Source organism: Dermacentor andersoni, chromosome 5 (assembly GCF_023375885.2).
Source record: "Dermacentor andersoni chromosome 5, qqDerAnde1_hic_scaffold, whole genome shotgun sequence".
Classification (NCBI taxonomy): domain Eukaryota; kingdom Metazoa; phylum Arthropoda; class Arachnida; order Ixodida; family Ixodidae; genus Dermacentor; species Dermacentor andersoni.
This window is the reverse complement of record NC_092818.1, coordinates 67,284,444-67,300,352: the sequence shown is the minus strand read 5'-3', so window position 1 is coordinate 67,300,352 and position 15,909 is coordinate 67,284,444.

Genomic DNA, 15,909 nt, shown 5'->3' with positions numbered 1-15,909 from the left:
ACGGATGAATCTATGGGCTCAAAATGCTTGAAGTGGACAAAGAATGTGTTTGCCAATTTCGGCACCATTACGGCTAATGTCGGCGTGAAGTACAGGATTTGTGTTAGTGTTAAGGTGCGACGCACATTCTACAGACAAACGCGCACCGTTCGTAATCCGTATTGCGCGGGCCACTAAAAAATAAATTTAAAGCTGCTACTAACAAGACAACCCGAAACGACGCTCTAGGCTCAAGCCCACCCTAGCCACGTGATCGCTGTATGCAATAGTCTCCTTCACCGACATCATTATCATTATCACCCGTTTTTCAGTCTGCTGCGTAACGAATACTTCTAGAGTTCTCCACTTACTCCTGTCTTACGCCATCTGAATATATCGTGTCGACACATCTCCCTTTCGTTCCCTTGGCACAAAGGGCCCAGATTACAATATTTTTCGTTCGTAAGTGTTGTTTGCCATTGGTCCCGCCGCCTCCGCTAATGTCCAGTATCTGTACTGTCTGATGCTGAACTATCTTACGAACAATTCTAGCATAGAACGTTTTGGTTAATGTGGGCTCAATTCTGTTTACGCAAGAGGAAAGCTGTTATCAACTCTACACATGACAGGATCTGCGCAGCTTTGCTTCTTCTTCTAAAGGTCAATGCAATACCACTAGCCTCCGTTCCCTTAATTTAGGAGCTCACATTCTATAACAAATGCATTCTTGCTATACATTCGCAGAAACCTACGCAATACATTATAATAATGGGCAATACAACATTTGTAACTGCTATGTACATTGTCACGTGGTGGTGACGTTAAGAACACAGTAGCAATACTGTGAACGACAAAACAAACTTTTATTGGGCGAACCTGTGCCCACAAAACAGGCTACAGTTATAGCAATGAAAGCGGCGAACACAGTCGGCGATCGTCGGAAATCTCATCAGCGGGTCAAGCGCGTCGACATTTATAGATCAGTCGTCGAATGTTCCAGATTAACCGAAGGAACCCGCGTGTCTTCCACAAAGTTCTACACTATTCGCGTCGCGCATACATGCAATCAGATTACACAAGTTGCTGTGAAAGACAGTGGACGGAACGATCGATAACATTCCAGAAACTTCTTTTACATACAGGCGCGTCCTGCGGTGCGCGATATCATTTGTTAGGCGGCCAAACGTGGTCGCCCGATAAAGATAAGTACATGTGTCATTACCCCCCTCTTAAAAAGCATCGACCGGATGCTGCAAACAAACGAAAGTAATAAACAAAAGCACTCGTAGCAAAGAAACAACAAAAATAAGGAAGTTTGTCAGCGTCCGTAAAAGGGTTTAAGGCGCACCACGTGGACCATTTCAGATCGTGCGCGGCGCCGCTGCGAATGCGAAATGCCGTCTGGCACGACCTCATAGTCCAGTGCGCCAATACGTCGAATGACCTTGTAGGGTCCGAAATACCGGCGCAATAGTTTCTCACTCCGTCCTCGTCGGCGTATCGGGGTCCAAACCCAAACACGGTCGCCGGGCTGGTACTCGACGAAGCGTCGTCGGAGGTTGTAGTGTCGGCTGTCGGTACGCTGCTGGTTCTTGATCCGCAGGCGGGCCAGCTGGCAGGCTTCTTCGGCGCGCTGGAGATAGATAGCGACGTCAAGATTGTCCTCGTCAGTGACGTGCGGCAGCATGGCGTCGAGCGTCGTCGTCGGGTTCCTGCCGTAGACCAGCTTAAATGGCGTTATCTGTGTTGTTTCTTGCACCGCCGTGTTGTAAGCGAATGTTACGTACGGCAGGACCGCATCCCAGGTCTTGTGTTCGACGTCAACGTGCATCGCTAGCATGTCGGTGAGGGTCTTATTCAGCCGCTCCGTAAGACCATTCGTCTGCACATGGTAGGCCGTTGTCCTCCTCTGCCTTGTCTGACTGTATTTCAGAATGGCTTGGGTGAGCTCCGCTGTAAAGGCCGTTCCTCTATCGGTGATGAGGACTTCTGGGGCGCCATGTCGCAGCAGGATGTTTTCGACAAAGAATTTCGCCACTTCGGCTGCGCTACCTTTCGGCAGTGCTTTAGTTTCAGCGAAGCGGGTGAGGTAGTCCGTCGCCACGACGATCCACTTATTTCCGGCTGTTGACGTCGGAAAGGGTCCCAGCAAGTCCATCCCGATCTGCTGGAATGGTCGGCAAGGAGGCTCGATTGGATGTAGTAATCCGGCTGGCCTTGTCGGCGGTGTCGTGCGTCGCTGACAGTCTCGGCATGTTCTGACATAACGGGCGACGTCGGCGGTCAGGCGCGGCCAATAATACTTTTCTTGTATCCTCGATAGTGTCCGGGAAAATCCGAGGTGTCCAGCGGTCGGATCGTCATGTAGGGCGTGCAATACTTCTGGACGAAGTCCTGACGGGACCACAAGAAGGTAGTTGACGCGGACTGGTGAGAAGTTCTTCTTCACGAGTAGATTGTTTTGAAGCGTGACGGAAGATAATCCTCGCTTAAATGCCCTGGGGACAACGTCGGTGTGCCCTTCCAAATATTCGACGAGGCCTTTTAGCTCTGGGTCTGCCCGTTGCTGTTCAGCGAAGTCTTCTGCGTTTATCATTCCAAGGAAGGCGTCGTAATTCTCGTCGTCTTGCGGCGGTGGGTCAATGGGGGCGCGTGATAGCCAATCGGCATCGGAGTGTTTTCGTCCGGACTTGTAGGTTACAGTGATGTCGTATTATTGTAATCTGAGGCTCCACCGCGCCAGTCGTCCTGAAGGATCCTTTATATTCGCTAGTCAACACAACGCGTGATGGTCCCTGACGACTTTGAATGGCCTGCCATAAAGATAAGGGCGAAATTTAGCTGTAGCCCAAACGATGGCGAGGCATTCCTTTTCGACTCTGTTTCTCCTCTGGACTAGAACGGCGCCGAGGCCTAGGCTGCTGGCGTCAGTATGGATTTCTGTATCGGCGTACTCGTCGAAGTACGCAAGTACCGGCGGCGACTGCATGCGTCGTTTGAGTTCTTCAAATGCGTCGGCCTGCGGCGTTTCCCACTTGAACTCAACATCACATTTAGTTAGACGTGTCAAGGGCTCGGCGATGCGTGAACAGTCCTTGACAAAGCGCCTGTAGTAGGCACACATGCCAAGGAATCTACGCACTGCCTTCTTGTTGATGGGTTGCGGGAACTGCGGGATTACAGCTGTCTTTTGCGGGTCTGGACGGACACCAGATTTGCCGATTACGTGGCCTAGGAACAGAAGCTCATCGTAAGCGAAGCGGCATTTTTCCGGCTTCAGAGTAAGCCCTGACGACTTGATGACCTCTAGTACTGTCGCAAGACGCTTGAGGTGATCGTCGAAATTTCCGGCGATGACGACGACGTCATCCAAGTAAACTAGACAGGTCGGCCACTTCAATCCTGCTAATACCGTGTCCATGACGCGCTGGAACGTTGCAGGCGCCGAGCACAGTCCGAATGGCATAACCTTGAACTCGTAGAGGCCGTCTGGGGTGATGAAGGCCGTCTTTTCGCGATCTCTTTCGTCGACTTCTATTTGCCAATAGCCAGACTTGAAGTCCATCGACGAGAAGTATTTAGCGTTGCAGAGCCGATCCAATGCGTCGTCTATTCGTGGGAGGGGGTATACGTCTTTCTTCGTGATCTTGTTCAGACGACAATAATCGACGCAGAAACGTAAGGTTCCGTCCTTTTTCTTTACCAGGACAACAGGGGATGCCCACGGGCTTTTCGACGGCTGGATGATGTCGTTGCGCAGCATTTCGTCGACTTGTTCTCTTACAGCTGCACGTTCTCGCGGCGAAACTCGGTAAGGGCTCTGGCGGAGTGGTCGAGCGCACTCGGTGATTATGCGATGCTTGGCGACTGGTGTTTGTCGAATCCTCGATGACGTCGAAAAGCAGCCTTTGTATCGTCGGAGCAGACTTCTGAGCTGCTGTTCCTTAAGCACGGGGAGACTTGGATTAATGTCGTAGTCTAGTTCGGGAACCATCGTCGTCGGGGTAGATGCGGCGGAATCCGAGATGACAAACGCATTACTGGTTTCCAGAATTTCCTCGGTGTACGCGATCGTCGTGCCCTTGTTGATGTGCTTGAACTCGTGACTGAAGTTTGTCAGCAACAATTCAGTTTTCCCTCCGTGCAGTCGAGCGATCCCTCTTGCGACGCAAATTTCACGGTCTAGCAGTAGACGTTGGTCGCCTTCGATGACGCCTTCTATGTCAGTGGGTGTTTCGGTGCCGACCGAAATAACAATGCTGGAGCGAGGCGGGATGCTCACTTGATCTTCGAGCACACTCAAGGCGTGGTGACTACGACGACTCTCCGGCAGTATCGCTTTATCTTGCGACAGCGTTATTGACTTCGACTTCAGGTCGATGATTGCGCCGTGTTGGTTCGGGAAGTCCATACCGAGAATGACGTCTCGTGAACACTGTTGGAGGATAACGAAGGTGGCAGGGTAAGTCCTGTCATGAATGGTTATTCTTGCCGTGCAGATTCCAGTCGGCGTGATGAGGTGTCCTCCAGCGGTTTGAATTTGAGGGCCTTCCCATGCAGTTTCAACTTTCTTCAACTGGGCCGCGATGTGTCCACTCATTACGGAGTAATCGGCCCCTGTGTCCACTAAGGCGGTAACTGCGTGGCCGTCGAGAAGCACGTCGAGGTCGGTGGTTCTTTGTCTGGCGTTGCAGTTGGGTCTTGGCGTCGGATCACGGCTGCGTCGTCTTGAACTGAAGCATGAACGTCTCGTCGTCAAGTCGTCTTTCGTCGGTGTAGTCTTGGCTTCCTGACTTCGTCGGGACGGCGGCGTGTCGTCATTACGTCGTCGAGATGGTTTCTTCGTCGTCTTCGTCGGCGGCGGAGGATCTTCGTCAGTTCGACGAACAGCAACCGCACCTCCATCGGTTGCTGCTTTTAGTTTTCCGGATATGGGCTCGCAGAGCGGCCCCGGGCTGGGCCGGTGTATGGTCGGCGCTGCGGCGACAGGTAGCGGCCTGGTGACGGCGAACGGGACGGCCGTCGAGGGCTCCACTGAGTGGCGGCGAGGTAGTCGACGATGTCACGAGGGCGTTCACCTACCCGAGGGCGCGGTGCGTTGAGGGCGAACCCTCGCAATCCCAGGTCGCGGTATGGACATCGGCGGTACACATGGCCGGCTTCCCCGCAGTGGTAGCAGAGCGGGCGGTGGTCAGGAGCGCGCCAAACGTCTGTCTTCCTCGGGTAGCTGCGCTGGGCGACGGGTGGGCGTGCTGGCGGCGGCGGCAGTGGGCGATGGAATTGCGGCGTTACAGGGCCCTGGCGCGGTCGTGGAGGGAGGGCCTCGACGGCGGGCGACGGCGGTGTAGGTCATCGCTTCTGGCTGGGGTTGCGATGATTGTGATTGTACCTCGGGATCTCCGAGCGATCGCTGGACTTCTTCTTTGACAACTTCAGCGATTGAGGCCACTTGAGGTTGCGATGAAAGGAAGATCTTCTGAAGCTCCTCTCGTACAACTGCCCGGATGGTCTCGCGCAGGTCGTCGGTGGCCACTGATTGAACGCCGGCGTAGCTTGTTGGCTTGGTGCGTCAGTCGAATTGCCGGTTCCGCAATTCCAGTGTCTTCTCGATGTTCGTCGCCTCACGAAGAAACTCTTCGACGGTCTTCGGTGGGCTTCTTACCATTCCGGCGAAAAGTTCCTCCTTTACACCACGCATCAGCAGGCGGACTTTCTTCTCCTCTGACATTTCCGGGTCGGCGTGGCGGAACAGACGGGTCATTTCCTCAGTGAAAATTGCCATCGTCTCATTCGGCAGCTGCGCTCTGGTCTCCAGCAGAGCTTGGGCTCGCTCTTTTCGCACGACGCTTGTAAATGTTTGCAGGAAGCCGCTTCGGAACAGGTCCCACGTCGTCAAGGTGGCTTCTCGATTCTCGAACCACGTCCTGGCGGCGTCCTCCAATGCGAAATAGACATGACGCAGTTTGTCGTCACTGTTCCAGCTGTTAAATGCGGCGACCCTCTCATACGTCTCGAGCCAGGTTTCCGGGTCCTCGAATGTTGAACCGCGGAACGTCGGAGGCTCCCTGGGATGCTGCAGCACGATGGGGGACTCTGGGGCTGCCATTTGGGTTTCCTTGGTCACAATCTTCTTGGTCTTTTCAGGTAGAAGTCCGTGCTCCGGAGGCAGCTGTTGAAGACGGCGGCTTGCTCGATGTTCCGGGACAGCGCTGGTATTGTCTTTGCGGTCCGGGCTTGGATTACGGCTTGTCGGGGGCGTCCGGTACATGAACGTAAAGCACCTCCACCAGATGTCACGTGGTGGTGACGTTAAGAACACAGTAGCAATACTGTGAAAGGCAAAACTAGATTTTATTGGGCGAACCTGTGCCCACAAAACAGGCTACACTTATAGCACAACGAAAGTGGCGAACACAGTCGGCGATCGTCGGAAATCTCATCAGCGGGTCAAGCGCGTCGACTTTTATAGATCAGTCGTCGAATGTTCCAGATTAACCGATGGGACCCGCGTGTCTTCCACAAAGTTCTACACTATTCGCGTCGCGCATACATGCAATCAGATTACACAAGTTGCGGTGAAAGACAGTGGACGGAACCATCGATAACATTCCAGAAACTTCTTTTACATGCAGGCGCGTCCTGCGCTGCGCGATAACATTTGTTAGGCGGCCAAACGTGGTCGCCCGATAAAGATAAGTACATGTGTCAATATTTTGTTCTTTTTTTATACACTACTGCTATAACGAGACAAAGCTTTGCAATTTCGCAAGGAATCATGGTATGAAAAGGGAGGCACACTAAATTAGAGCATACGAGGATATGAAATGACAACAGGACTAGGTAAAAATGAGTTACCTTTTGCTTTCACGTATTCTGTAAAATATATATTCCAGATATATGAGAACCAAATTGAAGTTGACAAACTGAAACAGCAACGGCAACTTTCTCTGTTGCATGATACCAAGGATAGGCGGAAGGACATACACGTAACTTCTAGGGCCTTACAAATAAAGTAATTTATTTCTCTAATATAAGCTTTAGAAATCAAGAAAATAGAAGGTTATAAAATTATGCAGCGCTTCGCAAACTATGAAATAAAAATTAAAAGAAAAGGACAATGTAGACATAGTTAGCTGAACCGATAGTGAAGATAATCGAGCAATGCGCAAAGGTCTGATAATCTTCAAGCCGACAAGTTTCCTGATAACTGGTCTTAGGAGATCCATATGCCATGTGCATGTACCATTTATATACTCAATTACTAATGGAAAGAAGCAAAGGTAGACTACAGATATGTTATACTAAATACCTAAAGGAAATTGGGCAACTCAGCCGTTGCAAAGCAGAACTACAACGCATCTCATTAAAGGGCACCGATTTCCACGATGCCTTCAAGCCATTCAGAAATATCTAAGCGTCCAGATAAAAGCACAACACAAATCTTGACTGTATCAACCCCTGGAAACTCTCTAGATATGTACAATGGTAAGGTTGATTAAAAAATTAGCCATAAAAGTAACGCTAATTAGCAACCGCTGTAAAAAACACCTGCAATTATGGTCTGTCCTAGCTGACATTTTCAAGTGGGTTTTCGTTCACTTCAACACACAGGCATTCGGGCTTAGCATTTGGGGAAGAAACTGTTATCGTTTCGTGTAGTTAGGCGTATTTAAGTGCGAAACCAAAATTAAAGGGACACTAAAATGAAAACTGATTTCTTCTGCATCAGTAAATTACAGTTCTACAACACCAAAAACACCACTCTTACAGCGATAAGACGTTTGGTAGGCCAGAAAAAGCGCAAGAACGAAATACGGGTGGCGACGCCTACTTAAGTTCCCGCACCTGGGGACGGTGACGTCTTGTACTTTCATGGCATCTTCAAGGGCCTACTAATTATATATAGCGGCACAGGTTGACTACATTGTGTTCTAAATGGACCAAATATTAAACATGGCAAGTTTCGGGAACCATTATTCAGCCAACGCGGCCCAAATGCGAAAACATACTTTGGAATCCCTGACGTCACGCTGACGTACCGGCGCTCGGGTTTCGGCGCGAAATTCAAATACTGATACTTGGACCTTCATTTTCTCATCTAATAATCAAACTATTTTTTTGAAATGACTGCCTGCAGGGTTCTCAAGCAATGCTTCATTCGTGTAAACTGATTTATTGTTTCGCTTTAGTGTCCCTTTAAATGTTAAAATCTGTCAAAAGAGGACGCAAAAACATTCACCGGCGATTGCAATGCTCTCTAATGCGAAATTTGCGTGCATCTCTGTACGTGTTTTCCTTTCGCAGCATATAGAGGCAAATAATTTGAAAGAAGCATGTAGCAGAGTCGGCAATCGTTGAAAATCTTATCTGCGGGTCAAGCGTGCCGGCTTTTATACATGACTCGGTCGAAAGCTACCAGAAAGTATTACACAATGCGCATCGCGCATACAACCAGATTACTTTATTTACAAAATTGCAACCATATATTTTCACTTTATCAGTGTAAACCGACTTAGCTTTTCTGTGTGGTGTCTTCTTAAATTCATTTAATAAATCCACTTGTCTGCGTAAACGTTTTACCACGGCAGAAGTCTAGGACTTTATCTAGGTAAAATGGCGGCTGTCCAGCTCATTTGCCACTGGGGAGAACAAATGTTTCAGTTCTCGAAACTTGGAGCCGTCACTGCCGAGATGTTCAAGGATCTTATCTCCATGCAAGATATTTCTTGAAAAAAAAATCCAGGTTCCGGAAAATTCATTTACTGACCGTCGCTTTCACGCTAGCCTGGCAGCCCATCTGGCGCCCTACGCTCTTGCATCGGGGCAAGATTCGGCGCTAATCTTACAATGAAAGTCCCCGAACACATGCCGGAAAGCCGGCTTCCCCTGGCACTCTGTCGTTGTTTCCGTAGCCACAGAAACGGAAGTCCTTGCCGTTATCACCGCGACTTCATCCTGAACGCCCTTTCCGTGCGCGTGAGTGGCTTCAGTCGATTCTCTGGCTATGCGGTAAGCGGTGTATATATTCTAAATAATAACGAAAGTAATATCTTAAATTGTGCACCGCTGACATCTCCGCCGAAAATTCGATTTCCGACTTCAAGTCCCGCGGATCAACGACATTCAACGTTTAGGGATCACATCTGGAGTCTTCTGGAAGCAGATATGTGCACGTGCATGTCGGTTTATTCATTTCTTTAACGCGCCCAGCTTCTTCGAAGAATAAAGCGTACGCTCGTGAGTAGATAACGATTTCCGCATCCCACATAACGCCTTGTGGCGACCATGTGAACACAAGGGGGAACCGTGGAGTGAAGCCAATTGCGAGCAGCAAGCTGCATCCCTTAATTAGGTGAGCCAACATCGTGACTCTTGATGTTGTGCGACGAAATTGAGCGAATCTTGAGCTGGATGCAAAGGAAGATGTCGTACGTATGTTGCGACCCAGATATAGAAAGTTACATGAGAAATGTATTGCAATAAAAAAATAGTAGGCCCTACCCGCATCCTTAAACTTTCTAGTGGTGACACAAATCTAAGAAGTCCCCAATCTCATTCTGAAATAAAAAAGATACGGAAAGGTAGAAAATTACGCCACTCCTTGTAAGACTCATAAGTTCGTCGTGGTGGCTAAGCGCCATAGACTTCTGCTGCTTCTCCCGGTCGCGGCAGCTGGATTTCAACGCTGTAGAATATAAAGCCATTCCTGCGTTTAGATTTAGATGCACGTTAAAAAAACAGTCGGCATAAATATAATCCGGAGCTCCCCAGTCTGACGTAACTGAGAGTCCGTGAGTTTCTCTGCAATTTCAGATCCCATTATTCAATATTTAGTCATATGATTTGCGACACAAAATTGAAATTTCGCAGGCATGTGGGTATACGTGAGCTGACGCATGATAGGGGTAATTGGCAAATGTTGGGAGGTGCTTGCCTCTGGCATAGCACACGAGTTGAGATAACGATAATGATGGCGCTGATGATGATTATGATGATGATGAAATGGGGCTCACGCGATAACCACTCGTCGAAATGTTATCGGAGGCTTTTCGAAGCATTTGTTCTGAAGGATTATGAAACAGCTGTCCGAGTGGAATATTATAGCTCTGCAAGCTGGCTGTAAGAAACCCGTGTGTTTCATAATATTCGCCTTCAACTATTTACTATGTGGCGAAGTATGGCCACAGAGCGCGCGATGCCGGCAAAACCAGAAGAGGCAGGAGAGGCGCGAGCTCTGCGCTCGAAAGAAAATTTAAAAAAAAATCACTCTGAAGGGTTAGCCTTGGAAGAAGGTCGTGTCTTAGGTACTCCCTGTTTACGATACAAAACTATTCCATATACGTTAACGAATAACGCGCAGCTACAAATTGCGGCCGCCATGACAGCCAGCTATACTTTAATACACCCGACGCCGTTTACCAATTGGAGGCATCACTATCCTTGCAGTTGTTGCGCCCTGATCAGGAGTCTGCTGCGCACGCTGAACGTGTCCTAAGGCAGATAGCGTTGTTAGCAATTAGGTATTGTGTCACTCGTTATTATCACTCGAAATGTCGGGAAATTGAGCGTGCTCTTTTCAGGGTTTTCTTGCAGTTGGCCCGCCATCACTGTCGGCGTTAGCATCCACACAAGTTTCGAATGTGCTAAAGAAATTGTTTCTGTGAGTTTTCATAAAAACCCTGAAAGACGCAGAACGTTTAACCATGTTTGAACATATGAAACTTCGAAATAACTTTAGATAACGGGCGGCATGCCCAAGCCATTCCTACCTACTAATTCCTTAATGTTCCCTGGCCGCCTTCACGAAGTTATCCGTCATCAGGCAATCTGTCATCGCCGTCGATTGCCTGAACATTCTTAGTTAGTGCTCACGATCTAAAAGGAAAAAAAAAAAGAGCATGGCTCATTAGGTTTCGTCCTGCTTGCTTTACTTCTCTCGCAAACGCAGAGCAGACAGAACTTGAAGACTGCCGCATTGGTAGCGCGTTCGGCAGCCTAACCAGTGCACGTCACAAACTGAGCGGCGCGTGTACAATGCAAGAAGCCAGAGCATCTCTCTGGCGGCGATACGATGCCCACAAGTTCGGTAGTCGCTCTTGAAAGACGTTCGAAACGCGCGGCACGCGCCTAAGCCAAGTTTAGCCGAGCGACTCTATACCATGGGTATAATTAAAACTGAAATACGAGGGACAGGCCTGTAGCTCAAACTATACGCACGTACGGCATCTTGTGAAAAACCGGAAACACGTCCGAGTGCCCACGCCCTTCTGAGAAGACACGCCGCTATACAAGAGGTGCTCTGTTTGCCCAAACACGACCACACCGTGCCGCTGGCCGATCGCTTCCGCACCGTTTCCGAAGTCACCCGCAGGCTGCGAGGCAGCAGATAGCATAAATTTTTACCGGACGGAGAGACATCGCCGAGTTGCGAGCGCAGCGAAGCCTCCTCCGCAGTGCGACGTCGCCGATAAGCACGTCTTGACGACCGGCCCGGCCGCGAAAGTACCCTGCCCGGTGAGAGGACCGCTTTTTTCGGCAGGGAAGCCGTCGCAGGCAGCCGGGCGGGCTCCAGCCGTCGGCCAGGTCGCCGCCTATCAGTGGCCGCGGGAAGAAGGCTGTGTGTCGCAGCAGCAACAGCAGCCGCAGCCCGCGGGTGACATTCGGGCACCCCTGGCACCGTCTGTCCTGACCCGTTGAACGGCCCCGTGCCCGCGAATACGCTGCAACATCTCTTTTTCTTTTTCGACGAGGGTTGTTGTCTCGTCAATTCGGCATGCACAAGGCAGCTCGATTTACGTCGGTTGCCGACTCTGCCACCTTCTGCCGGGGCTTTCGCTGTGTGCCGTCGCGAGCAATGTGAGAGAAAACGCCGCATTCTATTTTAGCCGCGCATTACTCCTCATGCGTGTATTTGCATCTGACGTGGTGACATGTAACATATTTAGTAGCTTTCCTGTTGAACTTGTCGCATTGAACACATTTCTCGGGGGTCTTGTGTGCCTAACCACCAAAGTATACTTGAAAAACAATCTTGGTGTTCCCTTTCATGTTGCTCTAGAAAGTACCTGAAAATGCGATGCCTCAAAAGATCGCTGCAGAGTACAGCGAACGTGGAAAGGGGCCAGCAGAATTATTCGCTAATTTTGTAGCAGCACGAATCCCTCTAGGTTTTACCGTACGCAATTAGCCGCACCCTTTAGCACATGGTGTCTTGCCTAATTATGAAGCTGGGCTATTTGGTTCATCGATTCCACGTCTACGACGAGACAGAGAAAGCATGAAAGGGCCAGCCTTTGTCTTCGTGTGGTTCACAACTTCTCTTTTTACTTTTATTTGTTGTAGTCCAGCCTGTCCCTGTGGCACAGGTACAGTGCTCTGCAACACGCCCCACCAACGTTTATTTTCTGTCTAACCTCTGTTCTCTCCACTGCACGTGCTCTGGACCGGGCGGGACGCGCTGCATGGGCGGCGAAACTCGTTCTGATACGCGTAAATCTGTACGTTGCCGATGCGTCCACAGACGCGTCCTGGTAGAGGAAGCCTGTCACCTGCACGATCGTTGTGGTTCTCGCCTTCGGTGACAGAGTCGCGTGCGCCCCAGCGGAGATGTAAGATGGAAAGGGTAAATGAAAGACTGCAGAATGCCGCTTTATCTAGAACGATGGGGGAACTGGGTGTCTCTGCTGGAGTGCGCGTGCTTTTGTTTCTATTCCGCTCGGCAAGTGCCTTAAGGAGTGCATTGGCTCCAGACGACACGAACGCGAAAGCGTCGGGACGACACGATGAATGTTGTTCAGCAGCATAGCAAATAGTAATGGAAACTAGCCTGGGCTTGAGGCCTGAAGGGGTGACTGAACCCCCAGTGCGGGGCTACATTTCACGCAATCGGCGTTCATATCCGTTTAGGCCAGGTGACACTCGGACGCACCTCTTCGAGAAATAGTTCGGGGATGGGCGGGGCGCGGGGGGGGGGGGGGGGTGCACGTCTCTCGGATACAGAGAAAGGCCTCGGGTTGAGGAGCGTTGTCTTCCGTTACGGCCGAGCGGCTGCGTTTCGTCCGCTAAAGCGCTCTTCGTCACCGCCGCCGTGTCACCGGTGCCCGTGCCCACGCGAGTCGCATTCCTTCCGAACGAGCTCGCCGGCTCGTCGCACGATAAGACGTACGAGCCTGCGCGCCCTGTTCCCGGGCAGAGTATACGTTTTCGGAAATCCCGCGGAGGTCTCGGAGACAGCGGAAGTGGGTCAGATGCGGTGGGCCGCTCGCAGGCCCCGGAGACCGGTTGCCGCCGCAGCAGCAGCACCGGGCGATGCCGCCGCCGACGACAACGACGTCGAGTCAATTGAACTCGATTCCAGGGTCGCCTCGCGCGCGCTCACACGCACGCACGCACGCACGCACGCACGCGGCTTGGCGGCGAGTGAATCCCCAGCACTGCCTCGCGCAGCGATATATCCAGCGGCCGCGCGCCAGCGTGCCGAAAGGGGCCACCGGGTGTTTGCGTGTCATTCGAGCTCCGTCCGACTTTCAGCGTGCCCGTTTCTGGCCACTCGCTGGCCGGGCAAGAGGAGCTGGAAGACGGCCTTCCGCCGGCAGCCGCCGTTTGCCTTCGCACGCGCGGCGTCGACCGCCGCCCAGCGATCGAACCCGCGTCCTTCCCCCCGCCGCGGCATAACCTGGATGCGAAGCCGCGTGTGTAACTCTTCTCCGGAGGTCAACGAGTCGGAAACGGAGGCTCTTGGAAGCGCTGACATTGAATTAAGGGGCGAGGGGCCGCCGCCGCGGCAAGTGCCGTGTATACGGGGAACCGCCTCTGTTCCGTTATTGTGCGCGCCCTTGAACTTCCAGGAAGGGAGCGCGGCAGTAGCGGGAGAGGTCGGCAGGCGACCTATCTCTTCGCGCAGGAGACAATCGTGCGGGTGTGTTTCAATGCCGTGCAAGTACGGCTGCTTTGACAACGGTAGTACACGAGAATGTATTGATCATCCGTGCTAGCCATCTTCTGCAAGTTGCCCGTACATGTGCTCATACTACAACGTTCGCTGCATCATTCTTTCCTCGCTTAGACCTGAATGGCCTTCCACACGACGTCAGTGCCACCACCTGGCCATCTACATTCTCTGGTTGTATTGCTGTCATATTTAAGCAACAATATTTTTTCCATATACGCCTGTACCCACCCCTTATGCAATACGCCCAGATTGAGAGTCCTTACAGTAATAAAGTGGTGTGACGTGATCAATCATGCCATGTTCTAGTGGGATGGTCGAAGACCGATTACTATGTTACGATGGCCACTGGGGCTGAAGTTAGTTGTGATAATTTTGAAGTCACTAAGCGATAAGACAGAGTTTCAGCAATGAATGAATGTAAACTGGATGATACGCAACTGTAGCGGCGCTCGCAAAGCAAAACGGCGAAAATGCGAGCTACGGAAATTTCGTACACTATAGAAATCAGTTCAGAAAGAGTAAAAGCTAAGAAAGGGGCAGTTGAATAGAGGAAGGAGATGCCATTTCTGCGTTCCTGCAGAGAGCACAGCTTAGAAAACACATTACGAATACAGTTTGCCAGAAGTTGTTGGAATCGCTTTTGTACGAATGGAAATGGCGCATCAGATGGCATGAAAGAGAGTCGCTTTGTTTGCTTGACACGATACTTGAACGAATCAACATTCCATGTCCATGTCCATGTGCAGGTTGCGGAAGGTGTCGGTGCCAACCCTGCCGGAATTAGCCGTGCAGAAAAATATTCAAAAGCTACCGAATTCGCTGCTTCCACGCAACCGCCGAATATTGCTACAAGGTAAGTTAGAGAGAGAGAGAAGGAATAAATGAAGAAAGGCAGAGAGGTTAGCCAGGACAACTGTCCATCTGACTATGCTGCACTGACTGGCAGTGTGAAGGGTACAGTAGAAGATAAAGCGAGAGGAGAATAGAAGATGTCCGACCGAACTCCGTGAACACGCCTGACAACAATTACGGACTTTCATATGATCCCGATACATAAACAATATAATAAAACCGAGGACAGCTAAACACAACTTAAGAGTTGTGAATGTGAAGACATTAATGTCCAACTGAATGTAGCTGAGCGGTCCCTTGAGTCTTGCACTGTGAGAAATGTACCATAGCCGTACGTGCTGCCCGAGCCAGCAAGCACCAGCAGCCTGCGGTGCCAACGCCGCATGCCACAGACGTGGCGATGCCCGTCGGGCGACGCGTCTCGGCGGTGCCCTCTCCCCTTACGCAACACCTGGCGCGCTATCGCCGCGGCAGGAGTTCCCTTTCTCTCGCTTTACCAATGCCTCCTAGATAGCGCAAGGCCTGTGCACTTCGATCCATGACGTCATGCCACCTTGGCCGACAACCATAGAATCTAATGGGGATGATCCCGAGTAAGCCGCGGTGATTTTGACGTCACCGCATTCGTCACGCCGGGATTGCCAGTGGAAATTTTGGTCCAGTAGTATGACGTCATAGAGCACAGGCCTACTCTCTAGGAGGCGTTGGCTCCGCTTCGTCGAGGAGCGCTAGTGCCGAGATCGAGGGTGATGTGTCGTCGCAGCGATGCCCTCTCCCCTCAGGCAACTGATGGCGCGCTATCGCTGCGCAGCAGGTGTTCCCTTTCGTTCGCTGTGCTCCGTCGAGGCACACAGCTCGTGACGTGGCGTCGCTGCAGACGGCGATGCGAGCTTATCTGCCGTTTCGCTGCGACAGACGACAGACGCCGGCTTCTTCGCTCAACGGGCCGTTTGATGCTTTCGGAACAAAAATGCTTGAGTGCTGTTAAAGCAACTCCAGCTGATGTCAGCCAGGGCCGAGGTTCGTACTTTCCGTGGAGGCAGGGTCATCAAGTTTGCAAAGCGTAGCGTAGAGCGCTGTCTTTTCTGCACTGAAACGAGAACTTTCCCAAAGGCGAGCGATCGCCT